Below are 16753 nucleotides of genomic sequence, written 5' to 3' on the forward strand. Positions count from 1 at the left end.
CTTTACATCAGAGCATAACATATCAACTCCATGACTCTCATTAGCCCCCACAGCCTCATCGCCAATGATCCCCAGTGATCTGAAAATGGGGCTCTTAGGATTCTTGTCTAACTTACAAGAACCCATCCCACTTCCAAAGATTTAAATTAACCAATGCGGAATTAATAAATGCTTGAAAATATAGGTGTATGCTTGTATTTGCTTTTGACTGTTGAGTGCTTATGTTTATTTGCTTATGCTAATGCGAAACACAAATAACAGTAAATAAAGTAGCAATTCAACAAACCCATAAGACAATAATATAATATGGAGTTCACCCTGATATCTTGGGCTATGTCCCCTTGAGTTCTAATCAACTTGATTAGGCTCTCTGGGATTATGGCTTCAATTCTTTTACAAGTGCTACACATAACTCCATTGGTTTACAGCTGAACCAATGGGCTTAGAATGCCATCTTACCCTTGGCTATCCTTGTTTTGTAGATAGGTCTAGGCTTCTCTAGACTTGACTCCTTTAGTCAGTTCTCTGAGCTTCTCGAGCTTCTAGCTTCTCTGACTCCCTCAGAATTCTGCATTTGTCTCTGGAACTCCTTCTCTTGTCTTCAACACACCTCAGGCAACCAGCCATAGCTCGATCATTTGATCTCCTGCTGTGCTGCAACTTCACTGTAGCCTTGTGGCTCTTTACAAGTCTATTATAGCTCTCTGGCTCTGCGGCTCTTCCTCCAACCTCTGGTGGCTCTACCTATTTTAGTGAGCTCAATTTGAGTCTCACACAATAGATACAATCTATAGGACTGTAATTGGATCCCCCAAGTCTCTCTGGAGTACATAGAATTTCTGGAGTACTCTCTCTGTCTTTGTCTTAACCCTGGCTCACTTGTTGCCCTTACTTCTTCAGGTCAGCTCGGCTCTGGTTTCTCTACTTCAAGGTCTTCTTACCACTTCCTAGGCTGCCCCCTCTCTATTAGTTTATGGCTTTTAAGCCAATCTTCTTTCTCACCGTTCCTTTCTACTTCTCAGCTTTCTGGTTCCTTGCCTCCATCCATTCGAATCCCTTCTTTTGGCAGTTACAATAACTACATAATGCCTTATAGGGAGGTGGCCACCTATTAATTTAACAGATGAGCATGCTAGGTTCACTGGAAACACTCGATCATTTGAAACAGTCATTATTTCTATTTACTCCAAGAATGCCTACAAAACACGGATCTCTTCCAACTCATCATCAACGTCGGACTTCATAATCCCACACAATCTGCTTTATAACTTCGTCAAATCTGGTCATCCATCAGGTTGCATCTCTACCATTGATCTGGACCCTCCAGATCCTATGGTCGTCGCACATATCAGGTGGATAAATTGCTTGATGTTTACCCATTCGATGTGAGCGTTTTTCTCTCTCTTCCATAGGACGCGTGTCACTTGTTGTGTGGCATCGAGCGTGACTCGGTCTAAACCGCTTATTGCTCGAAGCCCTTCCAATATCCTATTGGTTTTTTGTGGAATCCTACCTTGGATGGAACCGAAACACTTTCCACTGCATTTCATGATTTTTCGGGTCCGGGCACATGTGGCTCTCCTTCTTCGAGGGGTTTCCCCTGTGATATGCAATTAGCAACTCGTCGCTAATCACATATCAGATTCCTCCCCCATTGACTCAAACCATCGTTGACTTTGCTAATTCGCAACAGCACACGTTACCATGGTCTGCCACTCTATGTGCTTGATTGACGGCCCTTGTTGATTAGCGCTGATTGCAGTTAGCAACTGTCATGAGGATTCCTCTGATAAGCTTAATCTTCACAAGATTTTAAATCTTTGGCATACATTTTAGAGAGTTCATGAAGACTTAGAGAGTTTCAAGATCCATTTTGGATCACACCTTCCCACTAAAAGAATTTTTGGTCCACCAAAATACTGATATACTAATCTGAGCAGTAAATGAGAGTAACAACACCCTCTTCTTTCAGCCTCCCTACACATGCCTTTGCATAGTACCTCTGAACTAAAATCTCTGACCACTTCCCTTCTGGATGGGTTGGTCATCTCGGGAAGAATTTTTTTCATCCTTGACTTCATGCAAAACTTCTGCTGTGAAGTTTACAGAAGGTAGTTTGAACTTCTTTCCCTTAATCCTTGATCCAAGGTGGCTAAAATTAATGTGAAGTACATCTACTCCACATAACTTTCATCTATACCAGTTCGAAAAACTGTCAACAACAACTGTTAAAAACCGTAGGCATACAGATAACAACTGGATGGACTAACTCCTGCTTCAACAAAGAAACATATTTCACATCTTGTGAACCCTTCCATGTCTTATATCTACATACAAATGATTGACTAGATAAAAAGCCAACAAAACATGCCTTTACAACAAATGACTCTTCAATTCAAGAACGTAGGAAAAATACCTTTAGGACTCTTTTCCAAAAGATGAAACACTTCATCATTATCTCCATTTTGGAGACCAAGTTAACTTCTCCCAAGCCAACATCGCATGCATCTCATGCTCATGCATGCATTCCATCTTTCAACTTTCGCTTAAGTACACTGTACTTACAAAGCTGAAAGGAACATACTGTTACAGCGATAAAGTGAGTTTCCTACTCAACTTCTTTCCATTTATCATTTTGGTAAGATCCTGCAAATTGCATTTATTCCACAAAGAAATGCAAATAGATGCATCAATAGACATGCAATCTTAATTGGATAAGAATTCTAACCATTTCTTACCAATCCATTTCAAAGGTCCCTCCTTTGTTTTCACATCAGCATCAATATGTGAATCATCCTGAAACACATCAATCATGGAACCTTTATTTCCATCCCTGCCATTTTATTTTTCCACCTTCTCCTTCAGCTTTGGTGGAAGAAGTGTTGGATTCAAAGTCCAACACCTTTCAGCAAGATGCCCTTGCTTATGGCAGTAAGTGCAACACATGTGTATCCTTTTGACAACATGATTTGCCTTGTCCTGTGGACCTTTGGCTACTTGCTTCTTTTCCTTCAAAAGTTTCCTGTATGTGGTGATCCTCTCCCAACATCTAGAAACATAATGGTTATCCAAACCACAAAAGGAACATGCAATTCTTTTTCCATGCTTTACAAAATCAAAAGGAATGTGTTTAGAACCATATTTATACCTGCCTCTTTCACCTTTATTACCTTCATGATGAGGTGAAGCAAATGAAGAAGTGGCTCCCTTTGGAACACCATCACTTTCTTCAAGGCTGTCAGAGTTTCCACAACTCTTTGGTTCAAGTGTGTGCTTCTAAACACCTGCATCCTGTGAATGATGTTTCGAGCTATTGCATTACTCCTAAATATGATCCTCACACTTGTAAGGTAGAGGACCTCCAATGAAACTCATTTTTGGAACTATTTCAATGGCCTTCATGGCAGTTTTGGAACTCTCTCCATAAGGCTATCCATAGTCATGACCTAAATACTTAGGCCTTTCCTCAACCATTATTGGCCCAACAATACCTTGTGCATGTTTGCCCAATCCTTTTCCTTCATAACCCATCTTGGACATTAGCTTGGAACCTATGCCTCTAGTATGCTTTTCAAAAGAAACAATATAAGTATTATTAGAAGAATTTGAAGACAAGCAACAATGGTTTACCTCTTCTTCAAGCTGATACTTGGCCAAGGATTCTTTGGCAAAAAAGAGTTTTGACTCCAACTCATGCATCCTTTTCAGGTTCATATTTGCAATATGAAGTTGCCTCTCGATTTCCTGCAATTTGCCAGAAAGCATCTGCTTCTCTTCCTCCATGAAATTCAACTGCTCTCTAAGTATGTTGCTCTTCCTTCCCTCCTCATACATTTCTCTCACCATATCCATCATGGTGGACAAGTCTTGCTTCATGTCTCAATTAAAGGAACTTGGGGAGCAAGAAGAATATGAGAACTCAATTGTAGAAGTTTTAATTTTCAAAGTCCACAAAAGAACTTCAAAAAAGATTATTAAAGAGCTTATTCAGTAACCTCTTGCAATGACCTTTTGTGCTTCAGGGATTTCCCTGAGGTTATTTGGGATAGAAGAATGCCTTCAACCCTTCTTCCTTCTTGTCCTTCCTGGACTGAGCTATCAATAGCTTTCCCTTCACCTTTGTAAACTCAAACAATAGTCAGTCTGCAACCAAGCATACAATCAATGAGGCAATCAATCCTTGACTCTCTAAACACCTTTCAGACAAATAATCTTTTCCCTATCAATCAAGCATTATGATAAAACCTTCTTTGAAGGTGGGGTTAATAAATCTTAAGCTCCGATACCACCTGATCTGAAAATGGAGCTCTTAGACTTCTTGTCTAACTTACAAGAACCCCTACCACTTCCAAAGCTTTAAATTTTCCCAAGTCTTAATGATTAACCAATGTGGAATTAAGAAATGCTTGAAAATATAGGTGTATGCTTGTATTTTCTTTTGACTATTGAGTGCTTATGTTCATTTTCTTATGCTGATGCGAAACACAAATAACAGTAAATAAAGCAGGAATTCAACAAACCCATAAGACAACAATATAATATGGAGTTCACCCTGATATCTTGGGCTATGTCTCCTTGAGCTCTAATCAACTTGATTAGGCTCTCTGGGATTATGGCTTCCTTTTACAGGTGCTACACTTAACTCCATTGGTTTAGAGATGAACCAATGGGCTTAGAATGCCATCTTACCCCTGGCTATCCTTATTCTGCAAATAGGTCTAGGCTTCTTTGGACTTGACTCCTTCAGTCAGTGCTCTGAGCTTCTAGCTTCTTTGACTCCGTCAGAATTTTGCATTTGTCTCTAGAACTCCTTCTCCTATCTTCAACACACCTTAGACAACTAGCCACAGCTCGATCATTCAATCTCCTATTGTGTTGCGACTTCATTGCAGCCTCATGGCTCTTTAGAAGTCTAGTAGAGCTCTCTGGCACTGTGGCTCTGCCTCCAACCTCTGGTGGCTCTGCCTATTTCAATGAGCTCAATTTGAGTCTCACACAACATATACAATCAGTAGGAATATATTTAGATACCTCAAGTCTCTTTGGAGTACACAGACACTCTAGAGTACTCTCTCTATCTTTGTCTTAACCCTGGCTCACTTGCTGCCTTTGCTTCTTCAGGTCAGCTCAGCTCTGGTTTCTCTGCTTCCATGTCTGCTTACTGCTTCCTAGGTTGCCCCCACTATTAGTCTGTGGCTTTTAAGCCAATTTACTTTTTCACAGATCATTTCTGCTTCTTAGCTTTCTAGTTCCTTGCCTCCATCTTTTGGAATCCCTTCTTTCGGTGGTTACAGTAACTACATAATGCCTTATAGGGAGGTGGCCACCTACTCCTTTAATGGATGAGCATGTTAGGTTCACCAGAAACACTCTATCATTTGAAACGATTGTTATTTCTGTTTACTGCAAGAATGCCTGCGAAACACAAATCTCTGCCAACTCATCGTCCACGTCGGACTTCATAATCCCACACAATATGCTTTATAACTTCGTCAAATCTGGTCATCCATTGGGTCGCATCTCTATCTTTGATCTAGACCCTCCAGATCCTACAGTCATCACACATATCGGGTGGATAACTTGCTCGACGTTTACCCGTCCGATGTGAGCAGTTTTCTTTCTCTTCCGTCGGACACATATCACTCGATGTGTGGCATCGGGTGGGACTCAGTCTAAACCACTTATTGCTTGAAGCCCTTTTGATATCCTACTGTTTTTCTGTGGAATCCAACCTCAGATGGAACCGAAATACTTTTCGTCACATTTCATGATTTTTTGGGTCCTGGCACATGTGGCTCTCATTCTTCGAGGGGTTTTCCCTACGATATGTGATTAGTGACGTCACTAATTGCATATCAGATTCCTCCCCCATTGACTCAAACCATTGCTAACTTTGTTAATTTGTGACAGCACACGTTACCATGGTCCACCGCTCTGCCCGCTTGATCAACGACCCTTGTTGATTCACGCTAATCACTGATCATAGTTGATTCCTCTGATAAGCTTGATCTTCACAAGATTTTTAATCTTTGGCATAAATTATAGAGAGTTCATGAAGACTTAGAGAGTTTCAAGATCCATTTTGGATCACCCAGCTTGTACCAAGATGCCTAGCTACACAAGAGAAATAAGTCACTCATTTTGAGGACACTTTGATATTGCTAGGGGATGAAAGCCATAAAGCATGCCAAAGGAGATGGAATACCTTACCCTACAGCCTAAATATTAGGGAGTATCATTACCCTAAAAGAATGATGGATGCACTAGAAAGGACCCCACTATATAAGAAGGCATTGTAGAGACTCAAAGTCAACTTGATTGGCTTGAAACTCAGTCCACCATTGCTCTTGGGTATGTTATATGGGAGAAAGGAAGAAGAAGAAAGAAATTTGTGGGAGGAAATAGAGAAGCATGTAGGATTTTATCCACAAGAGGAGGATACTGCAATAGAAGCCTGGAATGTTAGGGAGGCCACCAAAGCAATGAAAGACATGGACATAGATTGAGTTTCTCAAAGGATGAACAACAATTTCAGTAGGGGGGTGATGATGAGGCTCATCAATGTGTAGGTTATATGGATCTTAATGCCATGATCCATCTTATTAAAATTAGATTTTCTCATATTTCTTTACATTTTTTGTTATATTTTCCTTAATCATAAGGGTAAAGCTGAGATGTCATGTCTTGTGGTCTAATGTGCATTGATTGCAGGTGTTGGAGCAAGTTTTGGCTAATTAAAGTGCATGAAGTCGAAGTAGAAAAGAAAGAAGTATTTTAGGAGATTGGGTCTCCCTCCTTAACTTCTCACTCACTTGAAGATTCCTCCACCAAATATTATCAGCTCGAGTTACAAGAAGCCGAGCCATTAAGGTCATTCGTAGCCAAGCCAGTCATAGTTGAAGACCAGGTGATCTCTAGTTTGGGATCCAAGCCTCCCTAAATTTAAGGAATTTGTTGGTAGCTTCATTTATATAAATAAGAAGGCCTAAGCCTCATTAGGATTCAACTTTTTTTCTTTTAGCCAAGGGGAATTTTCGTGCTAAGACATTGTGATTGATGAATCTTATGTATTTTTGACATTTTAATGAAAATGAGAAGAATTCACTTGATTTGGCACTGAGCTGCTTAGATGGCTGAAGGTCTTGGGTTAGGGCCCAATCCTAGCAACAGAGGTTTCTCTTCTTCTACATGTATGCTTAGATTACATTCATAGTTAGCTTCTAAAGTGATTTTCGTATCATAGCTCAGTGGTATAATAGTGATATAGGGCACTCCAAAAAAGCTTGTGATAATGGCTATCACCTCATCTCCCTTATGGGATCATGACTTGAGGGTTCCATTCACATAACCCAAAAATAGATTTCTTTCTTTACTACATGATCTAGGGTTTCTTGATTAGTAGTTCATTGTATTTTAGTTTCTTAGGATGATTTACAAGTTTCGTTTTTGATCCCTTAAGTTTTTCATTGGTTTCAAAGCACTTCCATTCATGAACTTAGCAACTAGATAGTAATAACTCTATTTTCTTCCATTTAATAAATTTTTTCCATGCATAGATGAATTTGTTCATAAATGTATATTTTGTAGGAGCTTCTAATTTTAAGGGAGACCTCATCTAGTTTGCCTCATCCAAGCACTATCCACCCATGTTTCCAAATTCCACTAAACCCTAAATCTGAATTCTTATTTCTTAAGAAAATTGTCATTTCCATTGAGCAAGTCCAACCATATTGAACCATATGACTGAGCCTTGGATAGTGTGCACCTCCTCCATGTATTATTCTCCCATCATATACCTTCCCCAAACTTCATTCTAACTTCCATACCATCTCCTAAGGTTTCAACTTACCTCCTGTAGTAAAATAGGACATCCTGTAGTAGAACTAGGACATCCTGAAGTAGTATCACAAGAAACCCTACAACAGCCTGTTTTGAGCCCAAATTTAGAAAAATTGTCATCTAATCTTAGATTAGAACTCCACCTAGTTTCCATACCATTCTTTCATTCCTTTTATTTAATTAAGGATAATTTTCCCTGCTCCATCTGTTAGTCAACCTTCTTCTTGTCAATAGAAGGTTGGTTTGAGAAACACTAGTGGTCTATCACCCCAATTGAAAGTGACAATAGTAGACCATTACATATACAGTGTATACAACACTATCACCTCCAAGTTTGTATGAACCCTTGGTTGATGAAGTAAAGTTGGTAGCCCCAAGAGTTGTAACATTCTTGCTATAATACTGGTGCTCATCAGTAATGAACAAAATAAACTTTGAACTGAAATATTTAATTCTTTTGTATGGTATGTGAAGGATGAATACATGTATTGTAATGATATATCTATGATAGAATGTTAATACCTTTGATTGGATGTTAACTAATTAATTCTATTTTTTCATATACTTTGCAGATACCTGATCAGTTTGTGATGTCCCGATCAATAATTTAATGTACAGCAATTTAAGAAATGAAATTTCTTGCTAAAATCCAAGAACTCTTTCTCTATAGTTATATTGATCATTTACCTTAAGGAGGTGGTATTGTTTCTTATTCTCAACTTTAACCTCATTAAGAAACTTTCTTTTTGCCCTAATTGGAAACTCAGAAAAAGAATAAAAGATATAGTCCTTACCATCTCTTTTCTAGAAGCACAACTAGTACATAATTTTGAAGGGAGAACATCATAAGATCCATTTAGGTTTATCAATCTATCCTTCTCCAAATATTCCTTTCCACATTCACACAAATTCAACTGAATCTTCTTCATGTGAGAAAAATAATCTCCAATCCTCTCAAAGGAGAGAGGATTACTAGGTATTGACTCTTTCTTAATGTACATCACATAATTTTTCTCAATTTATCAAATATAGATTTCAACTACTTTTAAACTTGGCAAGAATAGTGAATCCTTCTTATATAAAAGGAAATTCCCTTCGAGATGCAAATAGTCATAACTCCTATAGCCTCATCCTTGTTCCCATTAATAATGAATTTCCCATTTTATTCATTAGGGTTTGGAACCATCGTATTTATAAATTATCGTAGGGATTTATTCTTTATAAGAGTTTCTATATATTTCTCCCACATGCTACAGTTGTGGCCATTTAGAAACATAAACGCTTTCTTAGAACTTGTACTTTGTAAACCTTAATCTGTTATGCAAGGTTAAATATCATTCGATGTACTTTAGAGATACAAATCAAACATTAGTGCATATATGAATAGTGACCTCTAAAGTAACTTGAAAGAAAAATAGACCACAAACCACTATTTTTGATACCACTTTTGAAATCTTGGTAATTACAAAAGCGATCCACTTTGAAACCCAAGAAAATAAGGTGGTGTCCGAATACACCATTATAATAATTAAGAATTAGTGAGCATGGATAAACATATATGGAAATGAATGATAAATACATTATTGTTAATAATAAATCAACAAAAATTAAATTTATGGACATCTTCATGTTCTAACTATTGAAAAATGCAACAAGAAAAATCCTAATCTAATTTGTCCTTGAATTAAATTAGGAATTAAATTGTAATTCTAATTCTCATAGAAACTCGTAACAATTAACTAAGTTAATTTGACTTAGTTGTCTTATTAAATTTGAGTTGGGAGTCTCCCTAATGTCATGTAGAGTGATCTCTAAACTTTAGTGGCCCAGGTTGAGTTATTATTGACTTGTAATTATTTAACTCAATTTGACTGAGTTATATTAAGTTAAACTAGTTTTAAAAAATGGAGGGACTAGTGAGAGGTCAAGTGAATTAATTTCAATTTAATTCACATGTAGTGATAAATAATATAACTGATAATTCACCTATAAATAACTCATGCATGTCAGTTCTGCGAAAGACCGAGTTGAGATGGAGTTCAGGGATAGTGTACTATCAGTTGTAAAATCATCTAAATTAAACAGGTGATGCATGCAATCAGAGGAAGACCTATGGATGGATTACACAGTTATGGATGAAGAAATTCTGAATTAAATATGCGATAATTCCTTAAGAAACTGCACAAGGAGGTAGGAGATTGGTAGGCAACAAATTTTGCCAAGTATTGTCTTGAGCTGGTTTATGAAGCAGTGAGATAGATCATACTTGTGCATGGATTGAACGTGTTTAACAAGAATTATATTTTATTCTCAGATATTTCGATTAATGAAATATATATATAGCAAGGGTTTTTAGCTATGGCCTTCCCCCAAAAATAATTATGTTATGTGTGATTGAAATTTTTCCTTTTTCTGCTTCGTGATTTCACGAATGAATGTTTGTTTCTGCTGATGAGTAGAGTAGATTCATGTCAATTGTTTCATCATATTACAATCGATATTTTGAATCTACTAGAAAATTATACATTGTATTAGAGCTAAAATCACTATAGAAGAGGAGAATATGAGTTTTTTTGTAGGAGAAATTGAATTTGCAATATCATACTTCAGAGACAGTAGGATGCCATTTTATAGATTGAGACTCGAATATGCCCTTCAAGTAGTTCAAACTATATTACTTGGAAGGATAGGATGGAGGGAGTTTTGGAAGACAATGGGCTAAAGGAATTCATAGATCATGATATCATGAAGCCTCCACCATCTGATGCTAAATATTTGACAGAATGGAGAAAGTGTGTGGGAAAGGCCAAAAGAATTATCCTAGAAGGAGTTCGAGATCATATTGTTTTGAATATCCAAGGAAATAAAACTCCATTTGCAATGTGGAAGGCATTAAAAGACCTATTTCAAAACATCAATGACCACACGAAGCTGGTACTGAAGGAAAAGCTCAAAAATATCAATATGGAGAAGGGCGAGTCAATAACGAAGTACATGACCAAGTTCACCCAATGTCGGGTTGAGCTTGGAAGTGTCGACGTTACCATTGATGAAGAATACATGGTGAGCCTGACACTTCTAGAACTTCCCAAGAGATGGAAGAATTAAAAGGAACCAGTTAATGGGAGTGAGAAACTACCAAAGTGGGAGTGATTGTGGTCCGACTTTGTACAGGAAGTTATTCGACAGAACACCACAGATGGATCCTGATCCAAATATGATCATGAGGAGAACTATGCCTTAGCTGGAAAGGCAAAGAAAAGGAAAGGGAATTCATCCCATTCCAAATGAGTTCCAGTTAGGGTGGCAACAAGAAGGGCATGTCGAAAATTAAATGTTTTCATTGTCATGAGGTAGGACACTATGCCACAAAGTGTTTGTGCAAGAAGGTCGTTAAGAATCCCTTAGGAGGAGTGGGAGGTGAAGCTCTTGATTCATAATTCGAACTAGATTTCACCCTAATCACATGCATGGTGACATCGATGATGGGTAGTGTGTGGTAACTGGATAGTGGAGCCTCATTCCATATGACCAACAACAAATAGTTCTCAAGTGACTTGGAGGAGAAGGACCCCCAGATGAACATTGAGATGGGAGATGATGGGAGGTATAGCACGACTGCCATCTCTACTATTACCTTTCATAGGGAGTTTGGTTCTCCCTCACATTAAAATATGTCATGTATGTTCTTAGTTTGAAGAAGAACTTGGTTTCTATTGCCATGTTGGAGGACCATGGATACAATGTGATATTTAGTAAGGGAAAGGCTTTCTTTCGTCACATAGCCTCAGGACAGGTGAAGCGAATCAAGGTTCAAGTGAAGTACCAATACAAATTGGATGTAGAAGATTGTGGTGCTTTGAGAACTAAATCAAAGAAGGTGTAGAGCCAAGACATCGGTGAGTTGTGGCATAAAATATTGGGTCACTTGCACCACAGAGCTTTAAAGATCATGCAACAAATTTCTACAAGACTTCCCAAGGGTACACTATAGTAGAGAGACACATGCAAAGGATGTAGATTGGGGAAGTACACCAAAGCTTCCTTTCATGATAAAGATAAGTGAGCGCAAGTGATCCTTGATCGAGTTCACTCAGATGTGTGTGGACCGTCCTTGACAGCATCCACGACCAAACACAAGTATTATGTAATATATGTTGATGATTTTTCGCAAAGTGATAGATTTTCTTCATCCAGAAGAAATATTAGACATTTTCTAAATTTTTTGAATTTAAAGCACTTGTCGAGAAAGATACGGGTAGGAAATTTAAAGCTCTCAAAGGAGATAATGGTGGAGAATATGTGTTGAATCACTACAACAAAACATGAAATTTACGGCAAATTTGGCACTAGATTTTAGTGCATTTTTATCTCAATTGGGATGAGCAGCTTGGCTATAAAAATGGCTCTATTGTGCAGTTTTTAGAGCATCCCTTTTGTGCCAAATTTTTCATCTTTTTGTACGCAAAATTTTGTATCATTTTTGTACCAAGATTTTCATTTGGTTTTACAACAAGTTTTGCTTCTAGTTTTGTGCCATTTTTTGCATCTATTTTGGCATCAATTTTTGCTTCGTGTTTTGTGCCATTCTTTGCTTCGTGTTTTGTGTCATAATTTGCATCGAGTTTTACACCATCTTTTGCATCTGATTTAGTGCCTTATTTTGCATCTAGTTTGTGCTAGTGTTTTCATCTAGTATTATGCCACTCTTTTCTTCTAATTTTATACTTATTTTTACATCTATTTTTGCGTAGTTTTTCTGCCTTTTTTTACAACATTTTTTCATCCAATTTTGCACCATTTGTTGAATCTGATTTAGTGCCAAATTTTGCATCCATTTTTGCAACATTTTTTGCATCCACTTTTGTGTTTTATTTGTCTCCCTTTTTTGCATCCTATTTTTCCCCATATTTTGCATCTAATTTTGCATCATTTGTTGCATCCAATTTAGCATCATATTTAACACCATTTCTTGCATTAAATTTTTCATCCTTTTGAGCATCTAAATTTTCATCCTATGTTGAACCATGTGTTACTTCCACCTTTGCATCCCATTTCGTGTCTAATGCTACGTTCAATTTTGAGATATTTTTTTCATCTACTTTTTTATTTGTTTTTGCACCAAGTTTTGAATCATTTGTTGCACATCATTTTGAGCCACTTGAGCCATTTTTATGCCCATTTGAATCCAAATTTGAGCCATTTTTATGTCCATTTTTCCACCATTTTTTCTACTTTTGTGTCCAATTTTTCACCTTTTCTCGTGTCTAATTTTGCATCCTTTTTAGTGTCTAATTTTGCATCATTTTTGGCATCCAAATATGCATCCTTTTTTCTGTCACATTTTGTGTCCACATCTACATCTTATTTTTCACCTATATTTTAGTTTGAATTTTCATCTAGTTATGCATCAATTTTGGCATCCTTGGTTTCACCCTTTTTTAGTCCCATTTTTCATATTGTTTTGTGTCTTTTCTTACATCCTTTTTGCACCCAATTTTTTATTGTAATTTTACACCATTCTTTGCATCCTCATTTTGGTGTCCATTTTTGCATCCTTGTTTGCGCCCAATTTGGTATCCTTTTGTATGCCCTATTTGGTTCCCTTTTTTGTGTCTACTTTTGCACCCTTTTTTAATTCTACTTTAAAAACCTTTTTGTGTCATTGTTTTCATCTTGCTTTGATGGCTAGTTTAACATCCAATTCTACTCCCAATTTTGCATCCATGGTCACATCCACTTTTAGATTCTTGTTTAGAGTTTTACTTTTATTTACATTTATGACCCCCTTTATGGGTTAATTTTACTAATTTCAATTACATAGTGAAATATATTATATTTTCTAATTATCATTTTGCTATAGGATCTAATGCATGATTAGATGAACATAAAACCCTCTCAGCTTATCCCAAAGACCTACGATAGAATGATTAAGATAAAGGTTGTTATAAGGTTCAAGATTCATAGTAGATAAACATGTAGTGTATTGATTAAGAAAAAGAGAAGGAATTCATGTGAGTCCTCGCATGCAAGTCTTGTTGGAGTTTTTAGTGCAGCTCGAAAGAACTCCTAGCTAGCTCCAAAGCTTGGTCCTACACATAAGACAGAGAACAAAGCAACCTTCACAGAATAATATATTGATAATCGAAACTATCATAAACATATAAATATTAGTGAATAAATAAATATAAACCAAAATCCCATATATTCATTAGTTAAATAGAATAAGTAAAGAATGAATAACATCATATGGAAGGAAGAAAAATTGATCTCTATTAACAAAGGAGTTGGAGGAAAGTTACAACCGTCAGACATTTTCAGTAGCACCTCCCCGAATCCTGGCTCCAAAACTCCTCCTCTCAAGATCGATCTCAATAGCGTGACAATACAAGAATTCCCATCCTTTTCTCAATGGACAAGCCTCCAATATATAGGAAAGTGAAGGCTATTAAGATTTCCCAAATTCCTCTTTAGTTCAATTGGGAAAAAATATTTTGGGTGAACAATGTTTCTCCATATAAAAATGGCCTTTCAACCTTTTATATTTTTTTGTGCTTAGGAAAAAGCTTCCCTGTTCTTTATGGACATTTCCCACTTTTGTATGCTTTCTCTTTTAGGAAAAAGATAACTATGAGGATAAAGAGATCACATTCCACCATATGAGTTTCCAAAAGTGAACAAGAGTGTCAAATTCTAGTTAACTTGAGACTTTTTCTTCATGACTGAGTGACAATTTTGGTAACAAAATTTAGATGAAGGGAACAACTTGTTATATACTAGGATAACGTGGTCCTCATGATACATAACTTGTATTATAGTCTTATATATTCTAGTAGAAAGGGGTATTTCAACCAACAATGTAGTATTCTCCTCCAAGATCATGAGGAGGTATTTTCATGTATAACACATTTAATAAGATATCACAATTCAAATTTATAACTTAATAGTTGTAAACAAATTAAAGGGTAATCGACAACATTCATAAAAAGGCTAACATTATCCTCATATATAACAATTCTCCATCAAAAATTCATTGGTAATTTTCAATATACATATATGACTACTAAATCAACACTTATCGCAAATATGATTATTCCAAGGTAAATTCACAACATTACATGCAAAAATAGTAATATCATCATACATAATGATTCTCCATAAAAAATAATTGAAAATTTTCAACACATATATAAAGTAACAAGATAAGACTGATAATATCCTCATCATCTTTAATCAAATCAACTAAGATTCAAATGTGTGATTATCAGATCAAAATATTTCTTGAACACCATTATTCTAAGGTAAATTCACAACATCCATCAAAACATAGTAATATCATCATACATAATACTTCTCCATCAAAATAATGTTGATAATTTTCAACATATACATAAAATAAGAAGATAAAATGATAATATCATCATCATATTTAATCAAATAAACTAAAAGTCAATGTATGATTACCAAATGAAAATGTTTCATAGATATCATTATTCTAAGATAAATTCACAACATCCATAAAAAATAGGAATCTCACCATACATAATAATTATTCAAAAAATAAATTTTAACGATTTCAACATATTCATAAGGTATTGAGATAGTACCAATAGTATCATCATCATTATTCGAATCAACTAAAATTCAAATGTATGATTACCATATTAAGACATCCCAACTAAATTTAAAAAATAATGCATGGCTAGCTAGCACCACGAAAATCATAGTCAAGATCATCCTCATCATCATTTCCATGATCATCATCCTGACCATCTTGATAATATCATCCACATAATCATCCCCAATGCCATCACCATCCTCATAATCATCCTCTCTAATATATGATGTAATGTAAACATAGTTTGTATCATCATCTTCATGGTTATTACCTGTAGCGTTATGGAAAAAACTCAATATTACATGTTAGTGCTAATTCTATAGCACAGTGCATATTTTTATTAGAATTCTAACCATAAAATGAGGTAGGAAATAATATCATTTAATGGTCCTCAAAAATAAAATGAAAATATGGTTTAAGATATATTGGAGATATAACTAAGATTACACTTGTAATTCACATTAAGTAGCAGAAGCATTTTTTAATGCATATGAAGTAGGCACCCATTTGTTCTTCATATTAGATTTTGAATGTTTCTTATGAATGTCCAATGCACGATTGGTGAATTAAGAGTTATTGGAATCTTTATTTCAAATTACAATTGTAATTAAGAGTAGAAATAGAAGAAATTTTAACAGAAAACGAATGTCACATGAAAACGTAAATTGTTTTTAATGGAAAATAAGTTGCATACAATATGAATGTCACATGAAATATTGAATTGTTTTTAATGCATGTACTTTTCTCTATGAGAAAATGGATCCTAATGTTCATTCAAGAACAAATTCTCACAAATAATTACCTCATTTTATCCATTGTCACACTTGATCCATTATACCTAGTGGCAACAATGATTCCATTCAAATTTATTTGAACTCCCTAAATATAATGTAAAAGATAAAACTCCACGACCATGACCATGATCATGACTGTAACCCCCTCCCTTTCCTTGTCCACCATCAGAGACAATGAACCTAGATTTATGACCACAATAGCAACCCCTCCCTTGCCTCGTGTCCACCACCAGAGGCCTTGAACATGGAATTAAGAGTACTCATATTTTCTTTGCTCTAATTAATTTCCAAGGAATCAAAACTTTATCAATATATCAAGGACTCCATCAAGGAATAGATATATCACAGGAAAAACTCAATAGGCTTTGCCCAAAGAGTGTGAAATAACACTTATCTTTGTTTTATGAAATAACTTGAGTGAGTAGAATGAATGGTGTGAAACACTTACCAGGGAAAGGAAGAATTTTGGTCTGTCCTTATTTCTATTATTATTTTTGCTTCT

This window comes from Pinus tabuliformis, chromosome J, assembly GCF_031772625.1.
Source record: "Pinus tabuliformis cultivar Carrire ecotype Pingquan chromosome J, CPIR1, whole genome shotgun sequence".
Taxonomy (NCBI): Eukaryota; Viridiplantae; Streptophyta; class Pinopsida; order Pinales; family Pinaceae; genus Pinus; species Pinus tabuliformis.